This window comes from Delphinus delphis, chromosome 1 (genome assembly GCF_949987515.2).
Source record: "Delphinus delphis chromosome 1, mDelDel1.2, whole genome shotgun sequence".
Classification (NCBI taxonomy): Eukaryota; Metazoa; Chordata; class Mammalia; order Artiodactyla; family Delphinidae; genus Delphinus; species Delphinus delphis.
In genome coordinates, this window is record NC_082683.1 from 81,065,169 (window position 1) to 81,081,490 (window position 16,322).

The window sequence follows — 16,322 nt, forward strand, 5'->3', positions numbered from 1 at the left end:
CTTTCCCTCTTTTTCTTGATGAGTCTGGCTAATGGTTTATTAATTTTGTTTATCTTCTTAAAGAACCAGTTTTTAGTTTTATTGATCTTTGCTATTATTTTCTTTGTTTCTATTTCATTTATTTCTGCTCTGATCTTTATGATTTCTTTCCTTCCGCTAACTTTACGTTTTGTTTGCTCTTCTTTCTCTAGTTCCTTTAGGTGTAAGGTTAGCTGTTTATTTGAGATTTTTATTGTTTCTTGAGGTAGGCTTGTATAGCTATAAACTTCCCTCTTAGAACTGCTTTTGCTGCATCCCATAGGTTTTGGATCATCGTGTTTTCATTGTCATTTGTCTCTAGGTATTTTTTGATTTCCTCTTTGATTTCTTCAGCGATCTCTTGGTTATTTAGTAATGTATTGTTTAGCCTCCATGTGTTTGTGTTTTTTATGGTTTTTTTCCCTGTAATTGATTTCTAATCTCGTAGCATTGTGGTCAGAAAAGATGCTTAATTTGATTTCAATTTTCCTAAATTTACTGAGGCTTGATTTGTGACCCAAGATGTGATCTATCCTGGAGAATGTTCCGTGCGCACTTGAGAAGAAAGTGTAATCTGCTGTTTTTTGGATGGAATGTCCTGTAAATATCAATTAAATCTATCTGGTCTATTGTGTCATCTAAAGCTTGTGTTTCCTTATTAATTTTCTGTTTGGATGATCTGTCCATTGGTGTAAGTGAGGTGTTAAAGTCCCCCACTATTATTGTGTTACTCTCAGTTTCGTCTTTTATAGATGTTAGCAGTTGCCTTATGTATTGAGGTGCTCCTATGTTGGGTGCATATATATTTATAATTGTTATATCTTCTTCTCGGATTGATCCCTTGATCATTATGTAGTGTCCTTCCTTGTCTCTTGTAACATTCTTTATTTTAAAGTCTATTTTATCTGATATGAGTATTACTACTCCAGCTTTCTTTTGATTTCCATTTGCATGGAATATCTTTTTCCATCCCCTCACTTTCAGTCTGTATGTGTCCCTAGGCCTGAAGTGGGTCTCTTGTAGACAGCATATAGATGGGTCTTATTTTTGTATCCATTCAGCAAGCCTGTGTCTTTTGGTTGGAGCATTTAATCCATTCATGTTTAAGGTAATTATTGATATGTATGTTCCTATTATCATTTTCTTAATTGTTCTTTTTTTTGTTTTTTAGTAAATTTATTTATTTTTGCTGTGTTGGGTCTTTTTTGCTGCGCACGCACTTTCTCTAGTTTCGGGGAGCGAGGACTACTCTTCATTGCTGTGCGTGGGCTTCTAGTTGTGGTAGCTTTTCTTGTTGTGGAGCATGGGCTCTAAGTGAGCAGGCTTCTGTAGTTGCAGCATGTGGGCTCAGTAGTTGTGGCTCGTGGGCTCTAGAGCACAGGCTCAGTAGTTGTGGAGCATGGGCTTAGTTGCTCCACAGCATGTGGGATCTTCCCGGACCAGGGATCAAACCCGTGTCCCCTGTGTTGGCAGGCAGATTCTTAACCACTGCACCACCAGGGAAGTCCCTTTGGGTTTGTTTTTGTAGGTCCTTTTCTTTTCTTGTGTGTCCCACTTAGAGAAGTTCCTTTAGCATTTGTTGTAGAGCTGGTTTGGTGGTGCTGAATTGTCTTAGCTTTTGCTTGTCTGCAAAGCTTTTGATTTCTCCATGGAATCTGAATGAGATCCTTACTGGGTAGTGCAATCATGGTTGTAGGTTCTTCCCTTTCATAGCTTTAAATATATCATGCCACTCCCTTCTGGCTTGTAGAGTTTCTGCTGAGAAATCAGCTGTTAACCTTATGGGAGTTCCCTTGTATGTTGTCATTTTTTCCTTGCTGCTTTCAATAATTTTTCTTTGTCTTTAATTTTTGCCAATTTGATTGTCTCAGTGTGTTTCTCCTTGGGTCTATCCTGTATGGGACTCTCTGTGCTTCCTGGACTTGGGTGGCTATTTCCTTTCCCATGTTAGGGAAGTTTTCGGCTATAATCTCTTCAAATATTTTCTCGGGTCCTTTCTCTCCCTCTTCTCCCTCTGGGACCCCTATAATGTGAATGTTGTTGCATTTACTGCTGTCCCAGAGGTCTCTTAGGCTGTCTTCATTTTTTTTCATTCTTTGGTCTTTATTCTTTTCCGCAGCAGTGAATTCCACTATTCTGTCTTCCAGGTCACTTATCCATTCTTCTGCCTCAGTTATTCTGCTATTGATTCCTTCTAGTATATTTTTCATTTAAGTTATTGTATTGTTCATCTCTGTTTGTTCTTTAATTCTTCTAGATCTTTGTTGAACGTTTCTTGCATCTTCTCAATCTTTGCCCCCATCCTTTTTCTGACGTCCTGGATCATCTTCACTATCATTATTCTAAATTCTTTTTCTGGAAGGTGGCCTCTCTCCCTTCATTTAGTTGTTTTTCTGGGGTTTTATCTTGTACCTTCATCTGGTACATAACCCTCTGCATTTTCATCTTGTCTATCTTTCTGTGGACGTGGTTTTTGTTCCACAGGCTGCAGGAGTGTAGTTCTTCTTGCTTCTGCTGTCTGCCCTCCGGTGGATGAGGCTATCTAAGAGGCTTGTAGAAGTTTCCTGATGGGAGGGACTGGTGGTGGGTAGAGCTGGCTGTTGTTCTGGTGGTCATAGCTCAGTAAAACTTTAATCTGCTTGTCTGCTGATGAGTGGGGCTGGGTCCCCGCCCTGTTGGTTGTTTGCCCTGAGGCGACCCAACACTGGAGCCTACCCGGGCTCTTTGGTGGGGCTAATGGACGACTCTGGGAGGGCTCATGCCAAGGAGTACTTCCCAGAACTTCTGCTGCCAGTGTCCTTGTCCTCACGGTGAGACACAGCCACCCCCGCCTCTGCAGGAGACCCTCCAACACTAGCAGGTAGGTCTGGTTCAGTCTCTGTGGGGTCACTGCTCCTTCCTCTGGGTCCCGATGAGCATACTACTTTGTATGTGCCCTCCAAGAGTGGAGTCTCTGTTTCCCCCAGTCCTGTCGAAGTCCTGCAATCAAATCCCGCTAGCCTTCAAAGTCTGATTCTCTAGGAATTCCTCCTCCCATTGCCGGACTCTCAGGTTCGGAAGCCTGACGTGGGGCTCAGAACCTTCACTCCAATGGGTAGACTTCTGTGGTACAAGTGTTCTCCAGTTTGTGAGTCACCCACGCAGCAGTTATGGGATTTGATTTTATTGTGATTGCGCCCCTCCTACCGTCTCATTGTGGCTTCTTCTTTGTCTTTGGATATAGGGTATCTTTTATAGTGAGTTACAATGTCTTTCTGTCGATGATTGTCACTCTGATTTTTCTTTAATGCTGTGATCTCACCAAGAACCTCCAAGTGACTCATTCATCATCAAGTATTTTCTGAACATTTACATATATATACTGCTTATATATAATATACTACTTATTATACCAGGTTATTATTTAGGCACTGTTCTAGGTACTGGGGATAGATACACATGGTAGCCATCCTCTAATTTGACCCCCAGTGATCCTTGCTGCCTGTTCTTCATGTCCTTGTATAGTCCCTCCCACACTGAGTAAGGGCTGGACTGTGTGATCTATAAAATATGGCAAAAATGATAGAGTATAACCTCTGAGACTAAGTCATTAGGACACCGTAGTTTTCCCCTTTTCTGTTAGATTGCATGCTTTGGGGGAAGCCAGCTGCTATGTGTGAGCAGCTCTATTAAGAACAAATATAGGATTTCCCCGGTAGTCCAGTGGGTAAGACTCTGCGCTCCCATTGCAGGGGGCCCACATTCGATCCCTGGTGGGGGAACTAGATCTCGCATGCATGCCACAACTAAGACCCAGATCAGCCAAAATAAATAAATAAATAAATAAATAATTTTAAAAAACGGGAAAATGTTTATGACATTGGACTTCTTAAATATGACACCAAAAACACAGGCAACAAAAGAAAAAATACATAAATTGGATTTCATCAAAATTAAAAATGTGTCTGGACTTCCCTACTGGCACAGTGGTTAGGAGTCTGCCTGCCACTGCAGGGGACACGGATTCAAGCCCTGGTCCAGGAGGATTCCACGTGCCGCAGAGCAGCTGAGTCCATGTGCCACAACGGCTGAGCCTGCGCTCTGGAGACTGTGAGCCACAACTACTGAGGCCCGTGCACCTAGAGCCCATGCTCTTCAACAAGAGAAGCCACCTCAATGAGAAGCACGTGCACCACAAGGAAGAGTAGCCCCTGCTCGCTGCAACTAGAGAAAAGCCCATGCACAGCAACGAAGACCCAATGCAGCCAAAAATAAATAAATAAATAAATGTATTTTTAAAAATGTGTCTGCATCAAAGGACACTATCAAAAGAGTTAAAAAATAACTCATGGAATGAGAGAAAATATTTTCAAACCATATATTTGATCAAGAATAATATCTAAACTATATAGAGAACTGCTACAGTTTAACAATAAAACACAAATAAGCCAATAAAAAAATGGGAAAAGAACTTGATCAGACATTTCACCAAAAAAGATATACAATAGCACACAAAATGATGTATAATATTATTAGTCATTAGGAAAACGCAAATGAAAACCACAATGAAATACCACTTCACACTCACCATGATGGCTATCAAGAAAAAAACAGAAAATTACAAATGTTGCTGAGGACATTGGAGAAATTGGAACCCTTATACATTGCTGATGGAAATGTAAACTGATGCGGCCACTGTGGAAAACAGTTGGCAGTTCCTCGGAAAGTTAAATAGAATCACCATATGACCCTGCAATTCTACATCAAGTTATTTAAAGGAATTCAAAACAAGAATTCAAACATACACACCAATGTTCATAGCAGCATTATCTACAATAGCCAAAAAGGGAAACAACCCAAGTGTCTATCAACAAATGAATAGATAAACAAAATATGGTATATCCATACAATGGAATATTATTCAGCTGTAAAAGGCAATGACGTTCTGATACATACAAGATGGATAAAGCTTGAAAATATTATGCTAAGTGAAATAAGCCAGATACAAAAAGAACAAATATTGTTTGATTTCACTTGTATGAGATATCTAGGTACTCACAGAGACAGAAAGTAGAATAGAGCTTACTAGTGTCCAGGGGAGGGGGACATGGAGAGTTAGTGCAAAATGGGTACAGAGTATCTTTATTTTTTTAAAAATAATGTACACATACTTCCTTTCTTTCTTTTTTGATTTAATTAAATTAATTAATTAATTTATTTATTTAGCTGCATTGGGTCTTCTTTGCTGTGCGCGGGCTTCCTCTTGTTGTGGTGAGCGAGGGCTGCTCTTTGTTGCAGTGCTCGGGCTTCTCATTGCAGTGGCTTCTGTTGTTGCGGAGCACGGGCTCTAGGCACGCAGGCTTCAGTAGTTATGGCACGTGGGCTCAGTAGTTGTGGCTTGCAGGCTCTAGAGCGCAGGCTCAGTAGTTGTGGAGCACGGGCTTAGTTGCTCCGCGGCATGTGGGATCTTCCCGGACCAAGGCTCGAACCTGTGTCCCCTGCATTGGCGGGTGGATTCTTAACCACTGCACCACCAGGGAAGCCCGAGAAAGAGAATCTTGATTTGACTTAGTTGAAATAGTAAATTGAACACATAAATAACCACCCCCCAAAATATATAGTATATGAGATGGTGTAAGTATATGGAGAAAACAAACAGAAGCGAAGGGGTGTGGGGGAGGGTTATTACAATTTTAAATAGAATAGTCAGGGAAGACCTCACAAATAAGGTGGTAAGAGAGCAAGAGGTCTGGCAAAGAGCATTTCAGGCAGAGAGAAAAGCAAGTACAAAGGCTCTGAGGCAGGAATGTGCCTGGTATATCCAAGGAACAGCAAGGCTTTGGTGTAGTTAGAATGGGAAGAGCAATATAGAAGATGCTAGGATATGAAATCAGAGAGAAAATGGAACCAGAATACATAGGGGACCCTGCCATCTTCAGGACTTTGGCTTTTACTCTAAGTGGGATGGATATGCAGAGTGACATGATCTGATCCATGTTTTACGTTTAAAATCATCAGCTGGCTGCTGTGCAGTGAATTGACTCTAGGGAAGGGTAGAAACGGGGAGACGAGTCAGAAGCTATTGAGAAAAGTGAGTGCTTGGACCAGAGTAGGAAGTGCAAGAGGGAGAGGAGTGATCAACGTGGATGTATTTTCAGTCAACATGATTTGTCTTCAGATTGGCTATGGGAAAAAAGAGAGAGAAATCAAAGATGACTCCAAGATTTGGGGGCCGGGCAACAGAAGGATGGAGTTGCCATTTACAAGACAGGGAAGACTGAAGGATGAGCAGCGTGAGTGGTGGTGGGGAATAAGTTAGAGTCGGGTTTTTGTCATGTGCAGTCAAGAGTCCTAATACTGAGGTAGTCCGAAAAGTTTCCACAAAGTAAGTGATATTTGAGGCAGATCTTAGTGAACAAAAGTTCTGTTCTGTTAGGTAACTGAAAAGGGTGTAGATGTATTTAGTCAATGCTTACTGAGCTCACTTTCTTTGGAATCTCATCTATTGGGCTGTATTCTATACGTGCATATTATTGTATATGCTGTATCATCAGGCTTTTGCTGAGTTATGCCGTAACAAAAACCTCCAAATCTTGAGTAACAAAAGTCCCCCAAATTTTGGCAGCTTACACCAACAGAGATTTATTTTCCACTTACATTTCCTTCCATGGCAGGCTCTGCTCCACACCAGCTTCATTTTATCTTTTAGATGGTGACATGTAATACTTGGAGAATTGTTGTATGGCATCACTATGTTCACTCATTCATTCAATCAGCAAATGTTTATTCAACACCTGTTTCATGCCAGGCAAGGTTAAGTACTAGGAATACAATAATGAACAAAATAGACAAAACCCTAGATATTTTGGAACACATATTGAAAATGAGCAATTAAACACATATGAAATAACTATAATAATAAATATTGTATTCACAAATAAAAGTTGTAAGTACCTCATTTAAATTAGACCAATATAAACATAATTAGAGGGCTTCCCTGGTGGCGCAGTGGTTGGGAGTCCGCCTGCAAATGCAAGGGACGCAGGTTTGTGCCCTGGTCCGGGAAGATCCCACATGCCGCGAGGCAGCTGGGCCTGTGAGCCATGGCCGCTGAGCCTGCGCATCCGGAGCCTGTGCTCCGCGGCGGGAGAGGCCACAGCAGTGAGAGGCCCGCGTACCGCAAAAAAAAACAAAAAAAAAAATTAGAACTGGGAATTCCCCAGTGATCCAGTGGTTAGGACTCCACGCTTTCACTGCCCAGGGCTAGGGTTCAATCCCTGGTCAGGAAACTAAGATCCCACAAGCTGTGAGGCCAAAAATAAAAATTTTTTTTAATTTTAAAGATAATAATAAAAATTAGAACTAAAATCTATTCAATTTGTAAACCTTACTTATTTATTGTTTCCCAGAAAGCTGAAAGTGATTTCCCTGCCCCAATATTACTCATTCTGTAAAAACTGGGGAGGATGAAAAAGAATATTTTATCTTTGTTTGTAATTAAGTATAAGTTATGGGCAACACACAATTTACTAGTCTTGGATCCTAACTTGTGCTCACTTCAGCATTTAATATTTTTTTCTTTTATTGAAATATAGTTGATTTGCAATATTGTGTTAGTTTCAGGCATACAGCAAAGTGATTCAATTATATATACATATATTTTTTTCAGATTGTTTTACATTATAGGTTATTACAAGATGTTGGCTATAGTTCCCTGTGCTACACAATAAATCCTTATTTACTGTTGCTTATCTATTTTATGTATAGTAGTTTGTATTTGTTAATGCCATATTCCTAATTTATCCCTCTCCCCCTGCCTTTCCCCTTTGGTAAACATAAGTTTGTTTTCTATGTCTGTGAGTCTGTTTCTGTTTCATATATAAATTCATTTGTATTATTTTTTAGATTCCACATATGTGATGTCATATAACATTTATATTTCTCTGTCTGACTTACTTCACTTAGTACGGTATTCTCTAGGTCCATCCATGTTGCTGCAAATGGCAATATTTCTTTTTTTTATAGCTGAGTTCAAATTTTAAGACTTTAATCTCTTGAGGTAGACCTGAAACAATGGCACAGAATTCTATTTTCTCCATCATATTATCTTTTAAAGGGCTTAACTCCCGTTTAGTTATGATCCATAAAGTTTTTGTAATAAGTATACTTAAGTATAAAAAAGGCAAAACTGTAGCTCTGTGCGTCTCAAATAATATCTAATTCAAGTCACGATTAACATCCAGCAATAAGAAAAACACAATGTAATTCACTTCTATTGTATATTTTTGCCTGAATGACAATCAGGTCTGATTTATTACCATCTATATGTAGCCAAGAAATTATCAATCATTTGTAAAACTATCACCTGTGACTCCATGAGCTCTATCCACTTATTTTTTTTAATATAACTATTCACTCTAGATTTTTATCTTAGATATTCCCAAATCTATACCACAAGGAAAACTCCTAATCTATCCAAAGCTGAAAACATTGTAGTGAAACAGAATAGTGTCAAAGAAAATATCTCAGTAGCGGCCAGAGAGAAATGAATGGTAATTAGATAAACAGCAAGTTTAAAAGCAAATAATTTAGAAGACAGAGAAATGAGGTCATTAAAAATGCTAAGAGAAAATAATTGTTAGTGAAGAATTGTGCTCCCATTCAAGAAGAATGGTGAAATGAAGATCTTTTTGGATAAATAGGAACTGAGAATGTTTACCATAAGAGACTTGCACTAACAGAATTTTGAAAGGGAATTCGTTGGGACAATGCTTCTCAAACTTTAACGTGTATACAAATCACCCAGGGATTGTATTAAATGCAGATACTGATTCAGTAGATCTTGAGGAGGAGCCTAAGAGTCTGCAGTTCTCCTAATTGCCCAGGTGATGCCAATGTTGCTGGTCTCAGACCAGGAGCAGGAAAAGAAAGAAGGAAAATAATCCTAGCTAAAAGGTGGGAGATGAACTACTGAGCAAAGATATAGGTAAGCAGGTAGTCAAATCTAAACAAATATCTGTATAACAATAAATATTGCTAATTTGAAAGATTAAAGAAAAGGGTAAAACAAAAACTGGAAAAAATAGCATTTAGGTTGGTAAGGTGGATGACCAAAGTTAAAGAGTTCAAAGGTCCTTATATTGTTTCGGAGGGAAGAATTAACTTGGGATATTGTTACGAATGCTTCAAGGGTGACCACTAAAAGAACAAAAATAGAACATGCAATTTCCAAGTTAGTAGAAGGGAGAAAATGGAATATGATAACATACTAGATAACAATAATTTTTAAACCTTAATATGAAAAAACAAAGGGTCATGAAGAAAAAAACAGGAAAAAAGAATAAATAGAAAGTGGAAACAAGTAGAAATGTTAGTAATTTAATAAATGTAAATGGAATGAACTAGCCTGTTAAAGTAGATTGGATTGAAGAATAAATGAAACCCAACTATTTACAAGAGACATATGTAAAACATAAGAATATAGAAAGGTTTAAAGAGATAGAAAAAAGACAAATCATCAGTGTCTGTAACCTGGTGATGATATACCATAGTTTTGCAAAATGTAAGAGAAACTGGGCAAACTATACAAGAAATTTCCCTGTATTATTTCTTACAACTGTGTATAAATGTACAATTATCTTAATAGAATTTCAACTAGAAAAAGAAGTCAGGCAAATATCAACTAAAGACAGCTGTGGTAAAATCTCAAACTTTAGTGTGCATCAGAAGCACCTGGAGAGTTTGTTAAAACAGATTGCTGTGTTCCATCCCCAGTTTCTAATTTGGTAGGTTAAGGGTGAGACCAATTTATAGCAGGTTCCCAGGTAGTGTTGATGCTACTGGCTGGAAGACCACACTTTGTGAAACCTTGGTATGATGTAATGAACCTCTAAGTACTAAACCATTTGGGCAATTTTTTTTTTTTTTTTTTTTTTTGCCTGCACTGCGCGGCTTGCAGGGGCCACCGCAGTGAAAGCGCTGAGTCCTAACCACTGGATCACCAGGGAATTCCCCATTTTGGGAATCTTGTTTAAGATATCTCTGCAATTTTTTTCTGAGGAAGAGGAACTGGAGTATTTTAAAACAAATTTTTTTTTAACTTTGTATTGTGTGCAATTAAAATAATATATTTATTTATTTTAGGCTACATCGGGTCTTAGTTGCAGCACGTGGGCTCTCTAGTTGTGGCCCGCATGCTCAGTAGTTGTGGCACAGGCTTAGTTGCCCCATGGCATGTGGGATCTTAGTTCCCCAACCAGGGATGGAACTCGCGTCCCCAGCATTGGAAGGTGGATTCTTAACCACTGGACCACCAGAAAAGCCCCTAAAGCAAATTCTTGCAGCAAATCATTTCATCTGTAAACATTGTTTTAAACATTCTTAAAAAATCTTAACCTTGGCAGTGCAGTGGTTCAGACTCCGCACTTGCACTGCAGGGGGCACAGGTTCCATCCCTGGTCGGGGAACTAAGATCCCACATGCCTCAAGGCGCCACCAAAAAAAATAAATTAAAATTTTTTAAAAAGTAATTAACCTTGATTTATTATGGAAAAATAGAAACCTGTCTCCAATAATTTGAGAATACTCATCTGTCTCAAGCACACACTGAACATTTCTAAAAATTGACATGGGACATTTCTAAACATTGACCACTTTTCAGACGATAAAGCAAGTCTCAACAAATTTCAAGCAATTGGTATCATATGGAATATTTTCTCTGACCAAAATGCAACTAAATTAGAAGTCACCAGCAAAAACTTTATCTATTTACCTTTCTATCTTAAAGATAAGAAGATAGATAAATCAATTTTTTTTTTTTTTTTTTTTTTGCGGTACGCGGGCCTCTCACTGTTGCGGCCTCTGCCGTTGCGGCCTCTGCCGTTGCGGAGCACAGGCTCCGAACGCGCAGGCTCAGCAGCATGGCTCACGGGCCCAGCCGCTCCGCAGCATGTGGGATCATCCCAGACCGGGGCACGAACTCATGTCCCCTGCATCGGCAGGCGGACTCTCAACAACTGCGCCACCAGGGAAGCCCAGATAAATAATTTTTAATCCCTAGAGATCTCAATATTTGAAAATACACTTCTAAATAACTTCTGTTTTCCAGTAATAACTCTACACTATGGAAATGTATGAACCCCTAATCATTTGTGCCATATAGGTGTACTGAACTGCAAAGTAAAATATACTTATTGCTTGGGTTGCAGTGAAAAAAGCCTGAAAGCTATTGGCCTAGAAAAATGCTTACACATGTATATTAGTTTCAAGAAAGTTCATAGCAGCATTGCTAGTAATAGAAAAAATTAAAAACAAACCAAATATCCATTGACAGGTGAATGTGTATGGAATATTAACACAATGGGATATTATGTAACAGTGAAAATGAATGAACTACAGCTCCACACAACAGTGTAGATGAACTTTAGAAACATAATACTGAGTTGCAAAAGCACCTTGCAGAAAGCCTCATAAGATATGATACTATTTTTAGGAAGTTCTAAAAAGAACTAAATAATACATTGTTTAAGAAAGTATACATACCCAACAAAACTACTAAAATAGATATGAAAATGGCAACGACATCAGGTTAGTGGTATTTTCTTCTGGGGAGAGAGGTAGGGGAATAGGATAGGAAAGGGGTGGCCCAGGTACATGCAAAGGTATTGGTGATGTATAGGGACCAGGTAAATTTCTGGGTTGTTCAAGGCCATCTGTTTTGTTGCTGAGTTTCATTACACACAGATATCCTTTTTTTGAGGAAATATTACATACCAAAACAATTTTAAAGAGGGAAACTCTGATTTAGTAAACAAGAAGTAATACTATTAAAATTCTATTTGTAGGGAACAAAATATTCAGGGAATTTTTTTTTCTACATCAGAGAAAATTCTGGAGCCTAAGTACTCAAGGACTGGGATCCTCAAGCCTTCAGACTTTCCCATTGTCCTTCCCCAGGAAAATGACTGTGACTCTCAGTCATTCAGAGCTTGGGAAATATAAACAGGTCCCGTCCTGGACAATGCAAGCAAGTTGGCATAGTTTTTGCTGACCAAGGCTTCTTTTCTCCCACTCTTAAAGAATCACTTCAAATCTGCATGCCCCTCTTTATTTCCAAAGCGTTCTGATGCTTAGGTTGGGAAAAGAACGTTTTAAAGTTTTCTGGGGTAAATCTCTCTGCATCCCTTCAGCCATGTATCCTTCTTTTTTAAAATCTGATTACAGAAACATGTTAATTGTATAAAATGTGATTACAGAGATTAAAATCACTTGTAATCTCATCATCAAATGATAATCACCCTTGACTTTTTTGGTCTCTTTCCTTTCTGTCTCATTTCTGAGTAAATGAATACCTATAGTTGGTTAATTTATAAAAATGGGATCATAGTTACTGATACGATACGTGGAAATCCATAAGATTGAACTGAGTGAGTATAGATGGAAAAAAGAAGAGGTTCAAAGACTGAGTCTTACCTAGGGCACAATTAGAAAGGTTGAAGAGAAGAGGAACTAACCAAAGAGACTGGGAAATAGCAGCCAGTGAAGTGGAAGGGAAACCAGGAGAGTGTATAGTCTCTGGGAAGCCAAGAGAAAAAAGTATTTAAAGAATACTTAGTCAATTGCTATTGATGGGTAAAGAGAAATGACCATTTGATTTAGCAAAATGGAAATGATTGCTGACCATGAGATGTTTCCATGGAACAGTGTAGGAAAAAGCCTGACTGGAGTGCGACCAAGAAAAAAATAAAAGGAAAGAAAATGGAATCAGAGAAACAGACAAACCTTTGAAAGAGCTTTGCTGTAAAGGAAAGGTGAAGAATGGAGGAGTAGTTGTAAGAAAGTGTTTTTTGTTTGTTTTTAAAGTGAGATAAATAACATCTTGTTTGGATGCTAATGAGAAAGATCTATCAGAAAGGGGAAATTGAGGGTGCAGGAGAGAAGGGAGAGAATTACTGAAACAATAACACAGAGTAAGGTGCTGGCGTGGAAGAGTTAGCCTCAGATGGAATCATGGGCAATTCATCCATTGTTACAAGAGAAAAGGCAGGGTATCTGTACACAAAAGTGTTTAGTTGGGTAGAGATGCTGGGAATTTGTGGACATTCTTTTCTGATTGTGCTTATTTCTCAGTGAAACAAGAGAAGTCATCTTCTCTAAGCTAAGAGAATGCTTGCTTTGGCAGCACATATACTAAAATTGGAACAATACAGAGAGGATTAGCATAGCCCCTGTGCAAGGATTATATGCAAATTTGTGAAGCATCCATTAAAAAGGGGAAGGAGAAGAAGAAGAAGAAGAAGGGGAAGGGGAAGGAGAAGAAGAAGAAAGAGGAGGAGGAGAAGAAGAAGAAGAAGGGGAAGAAGAAGGAGAAGAAGAAGTGGAAGATGTAGCTAATAGGAAAGTATGAAATAGTTGTCTAGGAGAGTGAAAAAATAAATTCACTAGAGAAATATAATATGATTGCCAGGCATCAATGGCCCACTTGATGTGCATAGTCACAAATTTAAAATGAGAGCAGTCAGTATGGTTGTGCTTTTACCTCAAACACACTGAGCCACCTGGATGTAGACACATAGTAGACAGAGATACAAATGAAATCAAAACTCAGATTTTGGTCAAATGAACAGCATTTTCTCTATGATTTTACAGCTTCATTCTTCCTCAAATTATTTCTTTCATGGAAAATAGGATGAAACATATTTCTACCAATACAAAATTTTATCAATATCTACTCAATACTTGCCTCTTCATTCTGGTCTTTCAGTTTCATGGACATCAGTTTCACTGTCTACCCATTCTGACCCTTCAATTTGATTCTTCAGGTTAGTCATCCAAGATTTTATCAACAGTTTTCACACATTGATTAATTTCTCCTTCCTTATTACTTTCTCTTGTGCTTTTTGGCTTAGTAAATTCTTGAGTATCCTAAGGATCACATCTTTCCATGCTTAATCTTGTCCACAGACCCTTTTTTCCTACCCTTTATTAGGACCTGGGAAACATATGAACACCTGATGGGACGTAATTAGTTCCTAACTCAGCTCAAACTTTTTCAAAATTAGTTTGTCCAAACAATGACATAATTTCCAATAAATATCCACTGATATTGTAATGATCTTGATCTATCTTTGGAAACACTTTTTACAAGGGAAGAAAGTTTTATAGAATTTTAATTAGAAAATATAGATATTACTGTTTTATGTACCCAGGTTTAAATCAGAGGAAGCTCATTATTAATCATGATCTGATAAAGCTGGAATTTCAGAAAGGTGAAACAATGGAAGTAGGGAGAATAGATGGAGGTAGAAGATGCTAATGATAGGTTAGAAAGTTACCCATGGTGCAAGAAACTTAAGCGAGACAAAAGAGTGTGTATAATTGGCCATGTTTGATCAGCTAAGCATTTGATGTTTGTAATACAGAGAAAAGCTTCTCACTGAGACAGTCCACACTGGTACTGTGCCTCTTAGGTTTCCCTTCATTCAGATGTTCTTCAAAGCATAGTAATGCCTTGATTTTTAAGTAATTTTAAGCAGAGTATGAAATGAGTGGTTCTTGAGTCATTTGACAAGTTGAATTTTAAAAATCTGAATCTTTAATATGAGTATTATCTAAACAAATTCTGCTTAATTAACTGCTTCATTGCCCAGAAGCAGCAGTTATTTTATCTGAGTTCTAATTAATAGCTGGGTGCCCTTTGGGGCTCTAAGAGAGGAATTTCCAACTCTGATTCCAATCACTATGTTATATCTGTAGTATTTTTGGAAACATGTAACAGTAAGTGACACACAGCAGGAGAGAGTCCATCCTTGGAATCCTTAGGGGTTGGAGGAGATTTTTGTTCCCATCTGACTTTCTCCAGAGCCACTAAGGAATAGGAGGCTGAGAGGGCCAGTGTTCCTGCAATGACTGTGGTACAGCATCTTTCAGTCCTCAGTCCCTGAGCCAGGAGGAAAGAAGCACCTCTGACCGCTCCTCCCAGTGAATCCCATAGGACCACAGAGGAAGGGGTGTGGTTGAGCAAGCAATTCAGAGTGGAAGAAGATCCTCAGTAAGAGCGAGTGGAAGTTCCTCTGGGGGGACCAGGCCCAGCTTTGTGCAGCCACTTTGGGTTGCACACTAGTTGAGGGACTCCCACTTCCTGTGGAAATTCTACTTGGGTTTATGGAGCTGTTTAGAGGATCCTATTTTTCTTATAACCTCTCTTGCCCTCTCTCCTTCTTTCCACTCTCTTAACTGGATTTTCTAAGCCTCTTGCGTTGATCTGTGCCCATAGTATAACCCATGTATCAGTCAGTGTCCTCCAGAGAAACAGAACCAATAGAATACACACACACACACACAATTCCTTTATTTTAAGGAATTGGCTCATGCGATTGTGGGGATTGGCTAATGTGAAATCTGGCAGGGCAGACTGGAAGACTAAAAACCCAAGCATGATTTTATGCTACATACTTGAGACAGAATTTCTTCTCCAAGAAATCTCAGTTTTTGCTATTAAGTTCTTCAACTTATTAGATGAGGGCTATTCACATTATCAAGATCATCTCCTTTACTTAAAGCCAACTGATTGTAGATGTTAACCACATCTATAAAATACCACTGCAGCAATACTTACATTAATGTTTGACTGAATAAATAGCATAGCCTAGCCAAGTAAGACAAACCATCATACCTCCATATAAAAGTGATTACAAAAATCCTATACTTTTTTGGGCATTTACTATGCACCAAATATAATGCTAGGCACTTCACACGAACTGTATTTTTAATATTCACAACCCGACTTCCGGGAAGATGGCGGAAGAGTAAGACGTGGAGATCACGTTCCTCCCCACAGATACACCAGAAATACATCTACACGTGGAACAACTCCTACAGAACACCTACTGAACGCTGGCAGAAGACCTCAGACCTCCCAAAAGGCAAAAAAAAATCCCCACATACCTGGGTAGGGAAAAAGAAAAAACACAGACAAAAGGATAGGGACGAGACCTGCACCAGTGGGAGGGAGCTGTGAAGGAGGAAAGGTTTCCATACACTAGAAGCCCCTTCGCGGGCAGAGACTGCAGGTGGCAGAGAGGGAAAGCTTCGGGGCCGCGGAGGAGAGCACAGCAACAGGGGTGCGGGGGGGCAAAGCGGAGAGATTCCCGCACAGAGGATCAGGGCCGACCGGCACTCACCAGCCCGAGAGGCTTGTCTGCTCACCCGCCGGGGTGGGCGGGGATGGGAGTTGAGGCTCGGGCTTCGGTCCGAGCGCAGGGAGAGGACTGGGGTTGGCGGCGTGAACACAGCCTGCAGGGGGTTAGTGCGCCACGGCTGGCCGG

At 39.4% G+C, this 16,322-nt stretch overlaps 1 non-coding gene across 1 annotated transcript; it reads left to right on the top strand.

Annotated features, from left to right (window-relative positions):
• Positions 1-13,165: 13,165 nt before the first annotated feature.
• LOC132416194 (U6 spliceosomal RNA) lies at positions 13,166-13,268 on the top strand. The gene has a single exon (XR_009517485.1). It is a non-coding gene; the product is annotated as a U6 spliceosomal RNA (small nuclear RNA).
• The last annotated feature ends 3,054 nt before the right edge of the window (positions 13,269-16,322 follow it).